The sequence below is a fragment of the Myodes glareolus genome, chromosome 15, assembly GCF_982192425.1.
Source record: "Myodes glareolus chromosome 15, mMyoGla1.1, whole genome shotgun sequence".
NCBI classification, from domain to species: Eukaryota; Metazoa; Chordata; class Mammalia; order Rodentia; family Cricetidae; genus Myodes; species Myodes glareolus.
Window position 1 is genome coordinate 16,463,998 of NC_142040.1, and position 17,452 is coordinate 16,481,449.

Sequence of the window (17,452 nt, forward strand, 5' to 3'; positions counted from 1 at the left end):
AATGTGTTTGGAGGTAAGAGTTGAGAAAAAGAATACTGCTGATCCTAAGCCAGACTATGTGACTGTCTGTTTAATACTACTGTTGTTTCAACAATGGGAAATCCGATTACATTTTCAACTTTGCTATTCTCCTCTTCCTTTGTCTAAAAAAATATGTATAATAATAGTAATTAGTCGATATCATACAAACACACACACACACACACACAAACATTTTCCTGTTATGCCATTCTTCAGCTAAACTTATTAAAGTTCACAGAGAGGAAGTGCCTAAAGATTATGAACTGCCTTACAAAATGAAAGCAATAGATTTTAGCTTGAGCAAGAGCCTAAGGAAAACCATTTGTCAATAATGATTTTCTACTTTATGTAGTTTTCCTCAGTGGTCTGCTGAATGTACAAAATTTAAAACACAACCATATGCTGAAGTTAAAATGCTTATGTGAAAAAAATGAAAAATGAGGAAATCACATTCTGGTCAAAAATTGAAGTCCAATTATTGAAGTAAATAAAGATGTTCAGGCTAGTTTGCATTTCTGGTAAATAGTAATGAAACAATAAGCATATTACAAAAATGCCATTAACTTGATTTTTAATCATTATATTTGATAAACAAGAATACACATTGCAAACCATGCCCAGTGTTCAAAATTACACAACCATAATAACTAATATCCTAGGTTGATTGATATGTACTCAACATGTTTATCTCTGACTTTCTGAATGATTTTTCCAATATCTGGTAAATTCTTCAGTGTCCAAAGACTAAAGTTCAAACTTCCAAATTTGATTCTATGCCCATATATCCAGTCTCTGTCTCCATATTGACCCTCATCTTTAATGACCTCAAATCGAGGCTTTGTCTCCATATTATTCCTGTCATTAATGACCCCAAATCTAGTCTCTGTCTTCATATTAACCCTCATCGTTAATGGCTCCACCTCACTAGGCAAAACCTTCTATGGTGCATGTTCCTTAAACTTAAAGTATTTGCTTTCCTGAAAATATTGTGTTCCCTCATGTTCCTTACCAGTTTAATAAATCGGAAAAAAAAATACCTCATGCTTATCTTTTAGCACCAGACAGATTAATTTCCTTTTTAAGCAATATTCTACATTTTCTCTAGAGAAATACAATGTTGTTTTGTTAGTCATGATACATTTTGTACAGAATATTAATGGGTACATATATCGCTATTACTATAGCTCTTACTGAGTAGAAAAGAGTCCAACAATTTGAGGTAAAGTGAAGTAGACTTTGAAAAAGTTTGAGATAGGGGACATGAGAAGAATTTAAGAGAGGAAAGAGAGAAGGAAGGTGATTGAATTGTATTTAAATAAGATATATTTAAAAAGAAAACATCTTGGGACAAAAAACTTATCAGTGGGTTTATGTGTGTGAGTCTGATATATGTATGTGTGAGCCAGGTGTATATGTACATGTGAGTCAGTTGTGTGTATGTGTGACTCATATGTTTTGTATGTCTGAACCAAGTGTATGGTTATGTGTGAGTTACACGTATGTGCACACATTCATCTGTGAGAGTGCAATAAGGAAGTAATATTCAGAACAATCTCAGGTATAAATCTGCATAATCTTCCTTTTTAACAGGATTTCTTTATTGTTTCCACCTTAACCTTCAGCCCTATACCAGTTATAATAAACTTCTAATTGATGTCGCTACCCCTGAAGACAAACCTTGTTGGGAGAGGGAAGGTCATCTTTTAGAATTGCTTCCAGCTGCCGTGGGGGCAATGTTATTTCTATGGGATTCAATAAAACTATAATAATGTTTAAATTTCAAAATTACTGTCTAGAGTTATAGTCATTGTCACTGAGTATTCATTAGGGTTTTTCTGAATTATTATTTAAAGTTTTGGCCAGAATATTTTAAGAAAGTGTACCACTTCAGCTAACCAAATTGGAATCATTTTGAGCACCTGGTACCCAAAACTGATCTTAAAGTAGAACTATCAGCATCATAATGTCATATCAACCAGGTAGAATTGTTGTTGTGGGGCCCCATCTTATTTCTGGAAACTTCAAAGGTTACTTCAGGAAAATTTATTGCTCATTGTGGAAAACTTAAATATTATTCATATAGATATATATTGAAAGAAAGGTACAAAGATACAAAAATAGGCTCAGAGTGATGTAAAATTTTTCTTAATTTTTTTCTTCTTTCTGTTCCGTAACAGATGACTCCTGATATGAGATTCTGAATTTTTCCTTTAACAATATGATTGTATTTAGAGGATAGTCATTGTTCAAATCCAAAGTTAGCTTTAATTTTTAAGTAGAGATATATACATGTTTCAGGTTACCTTGCAAATGATACAGCATCATAAGTCAGATTTTTTCTTTGCTTAGTGATTCTTTCTGGATAGTTATCTTTTCTTGTTTAGGCATCTAGGATATCTAAGATCTCTTGACATTTTAAGATGGGTATTTTTCTGCAAAGACACGAACAAAACCCTGCCCAACCCTTCTGAGATTTGCTTACTACCTGTATTATTGTCACCTCTATGGATGAGCGGTGATTTCTCTTTCTCAAGAGGTTTCACTTTTTCAAACTGAATCTTTATTAGCTTTTGTGGTATCCATAGCTTTTCTTCTCCTTTGGAAACAAGAGTAAAACCCCTTCCCCAAAGTAGCACATCTCCTGGTTTCCACTATGAGGACAACACATCCTTGAAATATATTGGCTGGTTTAATTCAGAAGTTTTCCTATTATCCAATTTCTCTCTGCTGCTGTTGTTCCTTTCTCACTAGCATTACAAAACCTCAAGGTTAATAAAGAATGATACAATCCATTTCTGGGGGTATTTTCCATTCCTTTAAACAGAAAAATTACAAGGACTGGTTAAATCTTCAAAATGGTGAGCTTCAAGTTGCTCTTATAACAGCTGTTCTAAAGCTTGCAGTTTCTCTTCTGCTAAAGGCTCTTGTTTAATCCATATTGGTTTCTCAGTTGACCACTTTAAAGGTAGGGTCACTGGTACATCTGAAGGTTTGCTAGTTGTTTTGTATTCTTGTACAGTCTGAACGACTGGTGACCTTTTTTTATAGTACCTTATGGTATCCCTCCCAGAAACATGAGTTTTTGGAACTGCAGGAATGTTAATCTGGGTATTCCATTGCTGCTGCAGGTCACAAACCTACAAATTCACTGTGGTATTAACCACATATGGCTTCAAACTTCCTCTCTGTTATTCTGGCCCTATGCATTAAAACCATCTCATGCTTTGTATTACTTGAGATGGTGCTCCAATTCATAGAAATTAAACATCTGCCTCCTGGAAAAGGCCAATTCAGATACTAAGATTCCCGAGTAGTCATATACATACCTGTGACCAATAATCTTTCAATTACAATGTTATTTATATGTACTCTTAGCTTTGGTCTTTGCATATTTATAAATGTCTGCCAAAATATACATTTTCTATTGTCTATTGGAATTTTTTTACTCATCCTCCATGTTTAACCCATCATCCAGAACAGTATGATTTTTTTACAGCAGGCAATGGATATTTTAATTTTCATTTGAGACATGTCCTCCACAGTGACAGGGAATGACTGGACCATGTTTGAACTGGGGGTCTGTGAGAGGCCCTCCAAGGAGTTTTCTAATGGTATCAGGTTGCCTTGTTTGTCTTTTCTCGTTTTACATTCATTGGTCCAATGTGGGCCTTTGCCACATCTTCTACATAATCCAGAAGATTAAAATCTTCTATTTTTGTCATTCCAAGAAGAGACATTATTTCTATGAATGCCTTGTCTACAATTCCTTCTCCATGTCTTATTGTACCACAGTTAAAACAATTGGCATTTCGATGTATGTATCCTCATACCTTCTGGGAAATTGTGTCTCATACTTAGGACTAAGTATTATAGTAAAATGTCTGAGCATTCATTGGACACAGAATCTATTCATTCATTGGTGCTGATCCAACCGTTAAAGGTCTGATTATCTTTTTGCATTCAAGGTTGTCATTTTTCAAAAGCCATAGATTCTTTGTCTGTCTCTTCGGTCTGTTATTCCTATTTGTATAGCCTTAGTTAATCTTTGTAAAAAGTCATGAAAGGGTTTTCTTTGACTTTGTTTAATCCTAGTATATAATTCAACTTTTTCTTTTAGTTCCTGAATTTTGTCCCAAGCATTTAAAGCTGCTGTCTGACATAGGGACAAGATGTGTTCACCATAAAGAGCTTGAACCTGTGGGTCAGCATAAGTGCCCTCGCCAAGAATTTAATCTTGTGAAGCCACAAATCATTTTGCTCTTCCCTGTTGCTCTAAAATTTTTGCCTTTTCTTGACTGTAGCATTTCCACAGTAGTTGTGTCCTTTTTTTCTAGGACTGCTGAAACTAATTGAATCTAATTGTGTAGAGTAGCCTTATTTCTGGAAGCCCAAGCCTTTACCATCTGACTAACAAATGGTGAAAATAAGCCATAAGATACTATTGCTTTCTAAATTTCTTTTAGATCATTCATACCTATAGGTTTCTATCTACATTCTTTAGATCCTTTTGGGCATTTAATTCCAAAAACTTGATGGTTTGTCAGTGATGATTAAGGGGAAAGTAATTAAACCCCTTGGAAAGTCATCTCTGACTCTGACAGATACTGGTGATGCTAAATCTCCTTGCTCATCAGTTCTGGTAATTTCCTCAATTGTTTCAAATCTTTTTACCACCATCTACTGTAAAACCTGAATCTCTTTTTGTAAATTTTTTTCCATTCAAAAATTTACAATTCCTCCCCTCCTCCCATTCCCCTTTCACTCCCGAGCACACCCTCCTCCCTACCCCAACCTCCTTAAGAGAGGGCAGGGTACCCTGCCCTGTGGGAAGTCCAAGGCCCTCCCTCCTCCATCCAGGCCTAGGAAGGTGTGCATCCAAATGGACTAGGGTCCCAAAAAGCCAGCACATGCAGTAGAAACAGGTCCCAGTGCTATTGTCAATGGTATTTCAGTCCGCCCACATTGGCAGTCACATTCAAAGAGTCCAGTTTGAAAACATGCTTGTTCATTCCCAGTCCAACTGGATTTGGTGAACTCCCATTAGATCAGGCATGCTGTCTCAGTGGATGTACCAACCCCTCATGGTCCTGACTTCCTTGCTCATTTTCTTTCTCCTTCTGCTCTTCAACTGGACCTTGGGAGTTCAGTCCATTGCTCTGATGAGGGTCTCTGTCTCTATCTCCATCTGTCGCCAGACTAAGATTCTATGATGATATTAGAGATAATCTTCAGTGAGATAGTGGGGCAAGGACAGTTCGGGCACCTTCTATTTGCTGCCCAAGGACATAGCTAGGTATATTCCTGTGGACACCTGGAATTCCCTCTAGATCCAAGTCTCTTGCCAACCGTAAAATGGCTCCCTTAATGTAGATATTGTCTTCCCTGCTCCTCTATCCGCCCTTCTTCCATCTCCATCTTCCCACTCCCCCAAGCTCTCCCCAGTCTTTTCCTTTTCCCTTCTCTTTCTCCCTCTCCCCTTTCCCCATCCCCACCCCTACTCCCACCCCCATGCTCCCATCTTTTGCCGGGCAATCTTGTTTGCTTTTAGAAAGAATGGCCAGCAAATGAACCTTTGATATGTAGCTTATGTTAACTCTTGTTTTTCACAATGAAAACTTACCTAGGTATCAAAATAAAATAGTGAGTGACATGCATAGACACTGATTGAAGAAATAGCTTTGATATTGGCATTGTAAGATGAATTACTGGTTGGAAGATGAGAAAAATGATCAAAAGACATAAAGACATACAAGATTAAGAATCTTTCTTACTGATTCAGAAATGCCTGGGAAATGCTCTAGGTGGTTCTGATTATGAAATAATTAAATTCAGCATGCTATTGGCAGAAGAGAATTCTATGAATTCATCAATAGCTATTCAAACTTGACAGAGAAATTTTAAAAAGTAAAGGCTAAAGATAAAAGAAATTATCAAATGCCTTAGTTTATGAGGCAATAACTGGTAGGAGGTTGGTGCAATATTTAAATGGGAAGCTGAGATATATTTTAAGAATAAATATTGATAGGATCTTGAACATAATCCCTCCATAACTAATTTTCTATCAGTAACAATATCATAAGGAGAAAAGACACCCCAAGGTAAACAAAGGAGATCAAGAAATTTAATCTTTGAGAAAAAAACAAAATTCTGTCATTGTCTTTTTGTATCACAAGAAGCTTGTTCAGTCTGTGGATCCCTGTACCATTTTAAAGTTTTAGGACTTAGTTTACACACGGAGAAGAAAGGCTAGATATTGACTGAGAAAGAAAATAAAGTAGATTTTCCCCAAACTGATTTGTATTCTAATATGAACATGTACACAGTACTTAAAATATATTTATCCAAAGTTGGCAACGTAAATGTAACTACACATATGGGTTCTTAGTGCCTACCAAAAAAATATCTACAAGAACTTGATACAAAAAACTTAAGAAAACTCCAGAGTTGACTCCCTTCCCAAGCTTGCTACAGTATCAGCCACCACCACACTGCATCATACTGGAGCTACTTGGAGTTCTAACCAGAAATTTAGAAAGACAATCTTTGAGACCACTGCCCTTCCCTCCCATTCAGTCATCTCATCCAAACCTAGGCCCTGAACCCTAAGACAGACATCAGTCACCCTTTTCCACCCTGCTTGCCTGTTGGCCATCCATCACTCACCCTTTCCCAGCTCACTAACCTGTCAGCCATCCTGTCTTCTATAAGGAGCTGATCCTCCTTGCACTCTGAAACTATATTCCAATTACAGTTTAAGGTAGTGTATCTCCGCAGCTTTTCTCCTGCCCCTCCTACATTAAGCATTTTAACCAACCACTCCAAATATCTTCTGCGACAAGAAAATATTAGTAGATCATTTATTGACTTTGAAAGGCATGAATAAGGAACTATCAAATGTAATTTTGTTTTTCCAAAGTTAATTGACGTCCAGTCACTCCAAGCTTTAGGTTATTGTTTGCACAAAATACACACAAAAAAATCCACTCAGACTAAGAATACAAGGAATAGATAAATACTTCTCAGAGTATTGGTGTATATAAAATGAACTCTCCAAAGATCAGTATTCATATTGACTGTGTTTTTTTAAATAAGAATGATCATCATAGACTAATATGTTTGACTACTTGGTCTCCAATTAGTAGAACTGTTGAGGAAAGATTAAGAGGTATGCCATTGTTAAAGGAATTTTCTCACTAGATTTTAGACATAAAATCCCAGGCCTTTCCAAACTTTCACTCACTATCTCATACTTATGGATCAAGATGTAAGTTCTTAGATCCTCCTCTAGCATAATGACTACCTGCTTGCTTGAAACCTAGCTCACAGGCAGAATAGTGATGTTCTCTAAAGATCTGAAAATGTTACATCCTATTAAACTATTTCTTCATTAAGTTGCCTTGGTCATGTTGTCATATAATAGCACCATAAAAGTAACTAAGCCAGAAGTTGATCATAGGAAGGGTGACGTTGCACTAACAAACTTGACCATTCTGCTTTTGGGGGAATATGAAATATTTGAGGACTTTAGACAGGGAAAGTGATTGAACACTCTAAGCAGGGCTTAATGGGTCTTCCAAGTTACTAGGAAGAAGTAGAGACTAATAACACACTGTAAGACAGTAGTAATGAGAGCAAAGGCTTCAGAGAGAAAAATTTTAACAGCTAGGCTAGAGATTTGTGATATTTTGACAAAGAATACGGCAACTTTTGACCCTTGTCTTAAGAATCTTCCTGAGGCTAAGTTGAAGTTTGGGGGTAATTTTGTTGGCAGAGACTTTAAGCTAGCATAAAATTGACTCTGTCACATGGTTATTAATGGTCATCCATATGCAGGTCTGCAATGAAAAAAGAGCAAGCAAGACAGAAAGAAACACAAAATGTAAGTTTGAGGGGAGTGGAGTATGAGTAAATTAATGTTAGATCAAGGCTTGTGCTTAAAGAAATCAGAACATTCTTGATTTGAAATGGAATAAAGGGAGTGGTGCTTTCAGGGAAAAATCCCTTACAGCTAATCCTAAAATATACAAAAAGGAAATGTCTGAGGAATTTTCTGCTCCTAAAAAGTACCAACAAATCAAAGGCCATTCAAAGAAGGTGGGGCAAGTTCCATCCTTAAAGGGCAGTCAAATTTGCCAGCAATGGCCACATTGTTCTGACCTTAGGTGAGGAAGGATACAAGGGTAAAGAAGTTAAGCATTCTTCCTCCTGTTAAGATAGTTGTTTAGGACATTTGAGGGATGGAGGAGTTTCTTTATTAAGGCCCTGAGAGGCTATTTTGCATAAATCTGTAAAAGTGAAGTATGGATTATGGTGAAGACCCGAAGAAGGCACTTCAAAAGTGCAAGAGCTGAGGGATATCTGCCAAGAAGAGCTATAGATGGTGCATGGAACCTGCCTATAAATAAAATGTGTTACAATAAGCAAAGTTGGGAGGACAGAACCAGGTAAGTCTTTTGACATTACACATAGAGCTACAGGATTTGGACTTTGCCATGCTGGGTTTTGATCTGTTTTGAGCCCAATATTTCTCATCATTTCCCCAGTTCTCCCAAGTGGAATGGTAATATATATACCAATATATATATATATATATATATATATATATATATATATATATATATATTCTGTGGCACTGTATGTTGAAACTATGGAATTTTATTTTATTTGTACAGGTCACTATAAATAAGAGATTATAATCTCTATGTTGAAAGATATATAACTATACATATATAGAGAGAGATAAAAGATAGTAGATAGATGATAGATAGATAGATAGATAGATAGATAGATAGATAGATAGATAGATAGATAGATGAGAGATTGAGTATGTGTACTCAGAACTGGGTTACCATATCTACTAGTTAGTTTTATGTCAAATTGATACAAGTTAGAATCACTAGAGAAGACTAATCCTCAACTTCCTTAAGATCAGGCCATCTTAAGAAGATGGAGCATCTTCTTAATTAGTGATTGTGGATGTGCCTGCTCCTGGTCTGGTGGTTCTCGGTTCTACAAAATAATATGCTATAGTAAGGATACCACTTGTTCATTTCTGGCTGCCCAGATTCAAAATAACCATACAGAAACTGTATCAATTGAATCACTGCTTGACTTATTAACTCTAGCTTCTTATTAGCTAGCTCTTATATCTTAATTTAAACCATTTCTATTAATCTGTATATCACCCCATGGCTGTGGCCTACCAGCAAGGTTCTGACTTGTCTGTCCCCAGTGAGAGCTACCTAGCCTTTCAATGACTCTGCCTTATTTCTCCCAGCATTCAGTTTAGTTTTCCCCACCTACCACTATTCTGTCCTGAGCAGGTCCAAGACAGTTTCTTTATTAATAAGAGTATTCACAGCAAAGAGAGGGAAATCTCACATCACTTCCCCTTTTCTATTTAAATAAAAAAGAAGGTTTTAACTTTAACATAGAAAAATTGCATATAACAATACAGGTATCTAGTAAAACTTACAGTTAAAATATTTATATCTACTTTATCTTTTATCATAACTAAGGAAAACTATAATTATAACTGTTATATCTATTTTCAGCTCCATCAAAACTCCAGAAGGATATAATATTACCTAAGGAAACAAGAAGTGCATTATAAGCAACTTCCAAAACTCTAGATTTGACAGAAACATCTCACAGCCTGGACATTCACCCAGAGTTCTTCTATAATGTTGCAACCACCCACCTTCAGCCTACTAGCCCATAGTATTCAGCATACTTTTCCAAAGAAACAGTTCCACCCATATTGGCAGTTTTTCAGTCACTGTCTTCTGTTATCTTGCAGAATGTATGGTAGACTCTTTCATGAAGCAGGAACCCCAAAGGACTTTCTCACCTTCTTTATGCAACTTCAGCAGTCATTTCTTCTGTGGGTCATGCAAGTCTAGTCAAACAGTGCAGGCAAGAGCAGCTTCTTGCCCAAATGGCTAGCAAACTCCATAAGAAGCCTCTTCAGTGCCCATCTTCCTCTTGAAGTTATTGGTGCTGCCAGGAGCAGATGTGTCTCACTGTCAAGAAATGTCTTAAATTCTTAAAACATTTAAAATGTCATATTCTGAAGGTCTCTGAAAAGTTTGAAGAATACCTATATAACTAAAATGTATCTCTATATATGTAGAAAACCTTACTAACATGACTACAAGCTTGACTATTATAAATGATTATTTATTAACTATATTTCTTAATTGTACATTACATTTTTAAATGAGCTGCATGAACACAATACCTTAATCAAGAGAAGAAATGCACATATATAACAAAATTGACCTAAAATTTGTATCAGTAGACCAAGATTCCTATCAATGCAAAGTATTCATATCTATAGCATATCCACCTTTAAAGGTAAACAAATATTTATAAACAATATTTGGTAATTTGGGCATAGTTCTCTCCAAACTGTATTCTGCTTTTTGTGGGGCAAAGTATTTTGAGGGGTAGCTAGGGCTGCCTTTCAGGTGATCTTAGTCCATCAAACAACATTAGTCTGGAAGCAATTCACAGTTTCTCAACCTCTGTGGAAACAAAAGAAGAAACTCTTTTCAAAAGCAACAAATTCTTAGACCCAATATTAAAATCAAAATACCCTTAAAGTATATATGTTGGCTTAGCTTATCAGTTCCCAAAATCAAATTTCTCTCTGCAGTCAAAACAATTCAAGGAAAACACAATAGTATACATAATCCAGACTTTCTTTGTATATTCCATTTTTATGTGACTTATTTTTCTTTACTCCTTTGAATCTATGACTGTCTGTACTCAGTCTTTTTAAAGACTTTAAAAAAAACATTTACTTCTTTTTATAACTGTCTAGGTTCTTTATCTTTTTTCTCCCAAGCCTATGTACACTTATCCAAAAATGTGACCCATTAAGAGGTCTTTTAAGTCTGAATCTGTCCTACTGAGTATCTGTAATCCTTTTCTGTCTGGAAGTGCTTTTTAAAATGCTAAGCACTTCTTAAAAAGCTATGTAGTGGAGTGACTAGGACCAAGGCTGCTTTGCCTTTTGACTTTGCCCAGTTGAACATAGTTGAGGTATTTTCACTGCCCCTGCAAGCCACACACACAGTCCCAGTTCCAAGTATGCAACAGGTCTATGTTGAGCCATTAAGCAGTTTTTAATAAGCTTTCTTACAAACCCCATTTATAGGCTCCTTGGCCAGACCTCCCAAAAGAGTTAGAGCCATTTGTGCTGGCAAACCAGGATGCCGCCATTTTGAAACCATGCTTTGTCTTTCTGCTATCACTGAATCAGAAAGACCTCTTTTAAGGGAGCTGCAGCAGGCTGCCAGCCAGCAGAGCCCACCTGAAAAAAAAGTTGCTAAACTTTGTTTTTTAGTATCTAGAATTTCTTTCCAAGCTTTGTTAGGTTTTATGTGGATTTATCTGGCACACACTGGCACACCAATTTGTAGTTTTCATTTCAGTTTTCCCCACCTACCTCTATTCTGTCCTGTGCAGGCTCAAGACAGTTTCTTTATTAACCAATGGTATTCACAGCAACCAGAGGCGAATCCTAAAAAAGCGTGTTGAATAAGACATGAATTACAAGCCAAGTAGTAGCATTCCTCTACCACCTCTGTATAAGCTCCTGCCTCCTGATTCATATCCAGGTTCAGTTCCTGGCCTGACTTTCTTCAGTAATGAAATATGATATAGAAATTAAAGCAAAGGAACCTCTCACATGGCGCTGTGCGCGCTCCATGCACGAATTCTCAGCCAAGGACAACGACTGGCACATGATTTGCCTGAATAAGTACAAGGGTTTAGTGTGTATCGTCACCAACGTGGCGTCGCAATGAGGCAAAGCCAACGTAAACTACACTCAGCTAGTCGATGTGCATGCCCGATATGCTGAGTGTGGTTTAAGAGTCCTGGACTTGCCCAGGAACCAGTTCGGGAAGCAGGAGCCAGGAAGTAATCAAGAAATCAAGGAGTTTGCAGCCAGCTACAATGTCAAGTTCGACATGTACAACAAGATCTGTGTAAATGGGGACGATGCCCACCCACTGTGGAAGTGGATAAAAGTCCAGCCCAAGGGCAGGGGCATGCTGGGAAATGCCATTAAATGGAACTTTACCAAGTTTCACTTCGATAAGAATGGCTGCATGATGAAGCGCTATGGTCCCATGGAGGAGACCCTGGTGATAGAGAAAGACCTGCCTTGCTATCTCTAGCCCTACAAGTGTGTGTCCCCGCCGAGCCCCCCTGCACTGTGACCCCTGGAGCCTTCCACCCCAGCACTCATGATGGCCTGCCTGCAAACCAGCCTGCTGGTGGGGCAAACCTGAGGACCTGGTGCATATCCCCTGCAGGAGGAAGGGCAGGAGGCCTGTGGCCCCTGGCTTGAGCTTCACATTGGTTGCCTTGTGGGAATAAAATGTTGAAACACACACACGCGCGCGCGCGCGCGCACACACACACACACACACACACACACAAAGATATTAAAGCAAAATAAACCCTGTATTCTCCATCCTTCTTTTCTTAATAGTGTTTCACCATAGCAATAGTAACACTAACTAGTACACTGAATAGTCACTCTTTCTTAAAGTTAGAAACAAAATAAACACTTGTCATGAAAATGTGTTAGATGTACTTGCAAAATTAGGCCTACAATAGCTTTCTTCACTCTGGTAACTCTGCAAACCCAGTAACTGCTCAGTCCACAGGATAGAGTAGAGTTAAATTTGGTGTTGAGGGGAGGATTTCGGGAGAACTGTGAGATTTGTACTAATGTCAGAAGATCAATGAAACTAGGTACTGATGTCAGTGAAAGATTCCAGTAACAGAAGTAATAGGATGTGTGCGTGCGCTAACAAGGACTGAGAATAGGCAGTCAAAGCATTAGCACCGTTTCCTTGGACCTCTTTCTATGTGGACACCCATTTGAAAGGCACTGTCATTTAGAAGATGGTCTCCACTTGAGATGATTTTTTTTCAGAACATACCCTTATAGCCTTGTGCAGAAGTGTGTGCCTTATTGGATTATAGATCCAATCCACTTGACAACCAAGATTAACCATCACAGCTACCAGCATTTACAGGGCTACAGAAAATAAGCACATCACCATGGTTAAGCATCTTATATTATGCAGATAAGAATGAGACTGTGTAATTAGGTAAAAATCCAGGCTCATAAATTCTTGTTTTAATGTAAGGAAATCCAACTGTTCATTTTCTCATACCTCCTCATTTTTATTTACTTTAACTTTTTCTTTGTCAAAAAGCAAAATAAAGTGAACAGAAAATAGAAAAGCGGCCACAAAAAAAGCAAAGGTAAGTCATGAGAAAACTCTCAGTTTCTCATGGGAAACTCATAAAGATGAGTCATCTGAAATTATGTGTGCATTATGGCCACTGTGTACCAATCACACTATATGGTGAATATGGAAATTCATATTATCATGTTCACTGTGTGCCAAACACACCCATGTGCTATTCACACATTGTAAATAGCAAAGTTTTATGTTTTCAGAAGTCAGATTCTTTACCTCATTAGGAATATATTATGAAAGCACTAAATATTTTTACAAGGTATTTATGGAAGCTTAGTCATTATTATTATACTTGAACTGTAAATTTGATTGGGTATGGCAATCTTTATTTCTGTAAGGTAATGAATACAGTGTCTTGTTTCTTAGAAACAAATATAATCCACATTTTACTATATTGAAAATAGATGTGGACTTTTTTCTGAAAATGATAATGATTTGATCTGTGACAAAAATAAATACCTACAATCTATTATACAGATTTAATTTTCATTTCACTATATTGTATCCCATGAACATTTCTATCTAGTCTTTAATTAAACATGATTTGCACAAATTGAGGTCAGTTTCATTTAGACTGCTTGCAGTGTTAATCACAGTGCAAATAGCCATCATCAACAAAAGAGCTGCATTACACTAATACATAAGCATTTCTCCATAATTACTGTCTGCTCTTTATTCCTCAAATGTTACTAGATAAGGACACATGGGTTGATTTGCTAAATTTTCTATTGTATTAAGCATATAATTTATTTAATGGTTTTTATGGATTTAAATTCAAAGGCATTTTTGTGTTTTAAAAACCTGAAAAATATACATTTAAGTTTTGAAAATACCCTTTCTTGTCACAGTTGAGGTATGTCTATAAAACTTTTTGAGATCAGCAAGTACAACTATATGATTTTAATCTATGAATAATTATGTTGACTTTCTTTTGAAGAATCAGATGACCTTAATTATTACTTGTTTTGTTAATAGTTATCAATATGCCCTAAAGGTATCTATAGTTGAAAGTTTTAAAAAATTATTTGTCTCTTTGATTCACATTCACATACTGACAAGATTATTTATTGTACAAACATCTGGATGACTTGGCAAAACAAAGAGAGCAGTATGTGTTCATCTTTGCTAACATGTAAAATAACTGGTTACTGTCACAATTTGGTGGTGAAAATTCCATTCTTCAATAAGTTGAAGCACAAAGAATGTTTGATTTAGCTGCTGTAGAGTATTTGAAACTTAAAATGAACATATTCAATTTCTTATACTCAAAAATCAAATTATATATTATAGCTATTAATGTCAAACCTGAAATTGATCCCCACTGTTGTCCTGTTTATTTAGCAAATCCACAGCAGAAAGGTTTCCTTAGCACGAGCTACACTGGCAGTATAAGAGGACACTGCTCTGCCTCTAAGACTGTCCTAAGTTTGTAGAGCTAAAACATAGGATCAAATTAAGTCAGGAGACAACAAGTAGTTCTTGTAATTGGTTTCTTTCCTTATTTCTTTAGCTTTAGGATACCCACACTCCCTTCAAATATGAAAGGCTTGTGTACATGAATACAATTTAGTATTCTCAGAATTTTGATTTTTAATGGTATCCTGATTAGAAATGCCATCTATATCTTGTCCTCATTTACATTTATTAAGTTGTGCCCACAAATCCAAAATCAAATTACCTTTTTCTTATTTGGTCTTGTTCTGATATAAGTACTCAGATTCTGCTATATTTCTTGTGTATAAAGAAATAACATTTAGTTTCTTATTTCAGGAAAGAAATGATACATTTTTAGAAATGAAGCTTTGATTTATCAGTCATTGACATAATATCATCAGGGATAATTTTCAGTAGATATGATACAAGAGAAAAAAAATTCAGACTAGTTCCAGGGTAGCCCAAACTGATCATTGTCATAAACTGATCTAACAATTAAATGAATGATGTTGTCATACCAAAGAGTTCCACAACAGCCCAGAATGGAGTATAACAAAGGTTTATTTATTTGGGGAAAAACTCACAGTAAGGGGAGCAATCCACAGTCCTCATATGCTAGGAACTGGAACTGAATCCAGCAACAAAAAAGGCTTGCATACTATTCATCTGTATTTATAGTACACAAGACCATGCCTAAAGTGGGCTAGTATCTCAAAGGTTGAAAGAGTTCTCACAACACCACGGAGCAATGATTTTCATCACACTAAAAATAATTAAAATTGTGATAAGACCAAAAAAATGAGAATTTCATCAGATTGAAAAAAAAACAAAGAAAATACACTGAAAAGATGATTCAGGGATGCATATTGCTATCCTTCCAGAAATGTGACAGTGTTCTCAACACCCACATCAGCAGGCTCACAATTACTCATAAGTGGTATAGAAGATCCTTCTGTTTGTGTGTTGCTTTCATTGGTTAATGAATAAAGAAACTGCCTTGGCCTAGTTGATAGAGCAAAACTTAGGTAGGCAGGGGAGACAGAACTGAATGCTGGGAGGAAGAGAGGCAGAGTAGGAGAAATGCTATGGACTTGCCAGAGACAGATGCTGGGAATTTTACCTGGTAAGCCACTGCCATGTGGCGCTACACAGATTAATGAAAATGGGTTAAATAAAGATGTAAGAATTAGGCAATAAAAAAACTAGAGCTAAAGGGCCAAGAATTGTTTTGATTAATTGTTTCTGTGTGGTTATTTTGGGGCTAATCTAGCCAGGGGGGTGGGACAAACAAGCAGCCCTCTCTTGCAACACATAAGTCTAGGAAACCCAACACCCTTTCCTAGCTAGCATCCACACTATACTCAAATGCAAAATTGTGACAGGGAGACTTCTTATTAATTATGAAACCTTGACTTATAGTTCAGGTTTGTTTCTAATCAACTCTTATAACTTAAATTAATTTCTATTCATTTTTGTGTTGCCACATGACTTAGGGCTTATCTCTCTCCCCTTGCATGTCTTGCTTCTTCTGTGTCCAGCTGATGGTTCTGCCTTTCTTTTTTACAGAACTCTCTCTGTCTAGAAGTCCGGGTTCTACCTCTTACCTAGCTATTAGCTATTTAACTTTTATTAAACCAATCACAATGAAACATATTTACACATTATAATCAAAAATATCACAACATTTCTCCCTTTTTGTCTAAATAAAAAGGAAAGGGTTTTAACTCTAACATGGTAAAACTATATACAATAATAGCAATTATCAGGTTATAATTACATTTTCAATGCCCATTCCATTCATTTGCATTTGACAAATTCAGAAATAAATTGACGATTATTAATTTATCTTGGAGAGAACAATGTTTTATACCTAATTTACTTTCTATCATAATTAAGGAAATCTATAAGTATCTAATCTTCTACGTTGTCAAAGACCCCAGAAGGATATAGCATTGCCAAAAAAAACAGAAAGTGTAGAGCAAGAATCTTCCACAACTAAGAAATGCAAGAGACATGTGAATGCCTGGGTAATCTCCCTGAAGCTTTCTGTGTAGAGTTGGGACATCCATATTCAATCTATAGGACTAAATAAAACAGACTTTTCTGTAAAGCAGAAACTTTGAAGGACTATTCTACCTTGTCTTGGTAAAGTTTGGCAGAATCTTTCTTTTGTGTCCTGCTTGTGACAGCATACTGTCAGTGGTAGAGGCAAGAATAATTTCTTGTCCAAATAGCTAGCTTTTGCCATAGTGAAACTAAATTCCAAATGAATGTATTTGGATGGTTGTCATTCTTTTTTGAAGCAAACTGCTGCTGGCAGGAGCAGACATTGTTCACTGTAATGAAAAGCCTTATCTTATTTTGACATTTTAAACTCCATATTCTGTAGGTCTTCAAAGTGTTTGAAGTGTTTTTCTAAATTATATCTCAGTATGACCTTGAAGAAATACTTAATATGACTATAAATTTGATTGATATAGATAACTTGTCTTTTGAAAATATCTTAAATAGATTTCAGGGACTAAAGCTTTATATTTTTAAATGAGTTGTATACTTTAAACAACAGTAGAAACATATACACTGTAAAATGAAACTAACCTTGTATTGGCATCAATATAAAACATCCATACCAATGTAAAATAATTGATACTAGTGGTTGCTCAAAATTAGACACAACAGTTTATCATTTTAGCCCATCATTTCTATGA

General features: G+C 36.2%; 1 protein-coding gene and 1 pseudogene across 2 annotated transcripts in view; both read left to right on the forward strand.

Moving 5' to 3' along the window:
• Edil3 (EGF like and discoidin domains 3) overlaps positions 1–17,452 on the forward strand; it is a 445,087-nt gene that overhangs the window by 220,907 nt on the left and 206,728 nt on the right. The gene's annotated exons all lie outside the window — the stretch shown is intronic.
• Positions 11,676–12,325, forward strand: LOC146891669 (phospholipid hydroperoxide glutathione peroxidase GPX4 pseudogene; annotated as a pseudogene).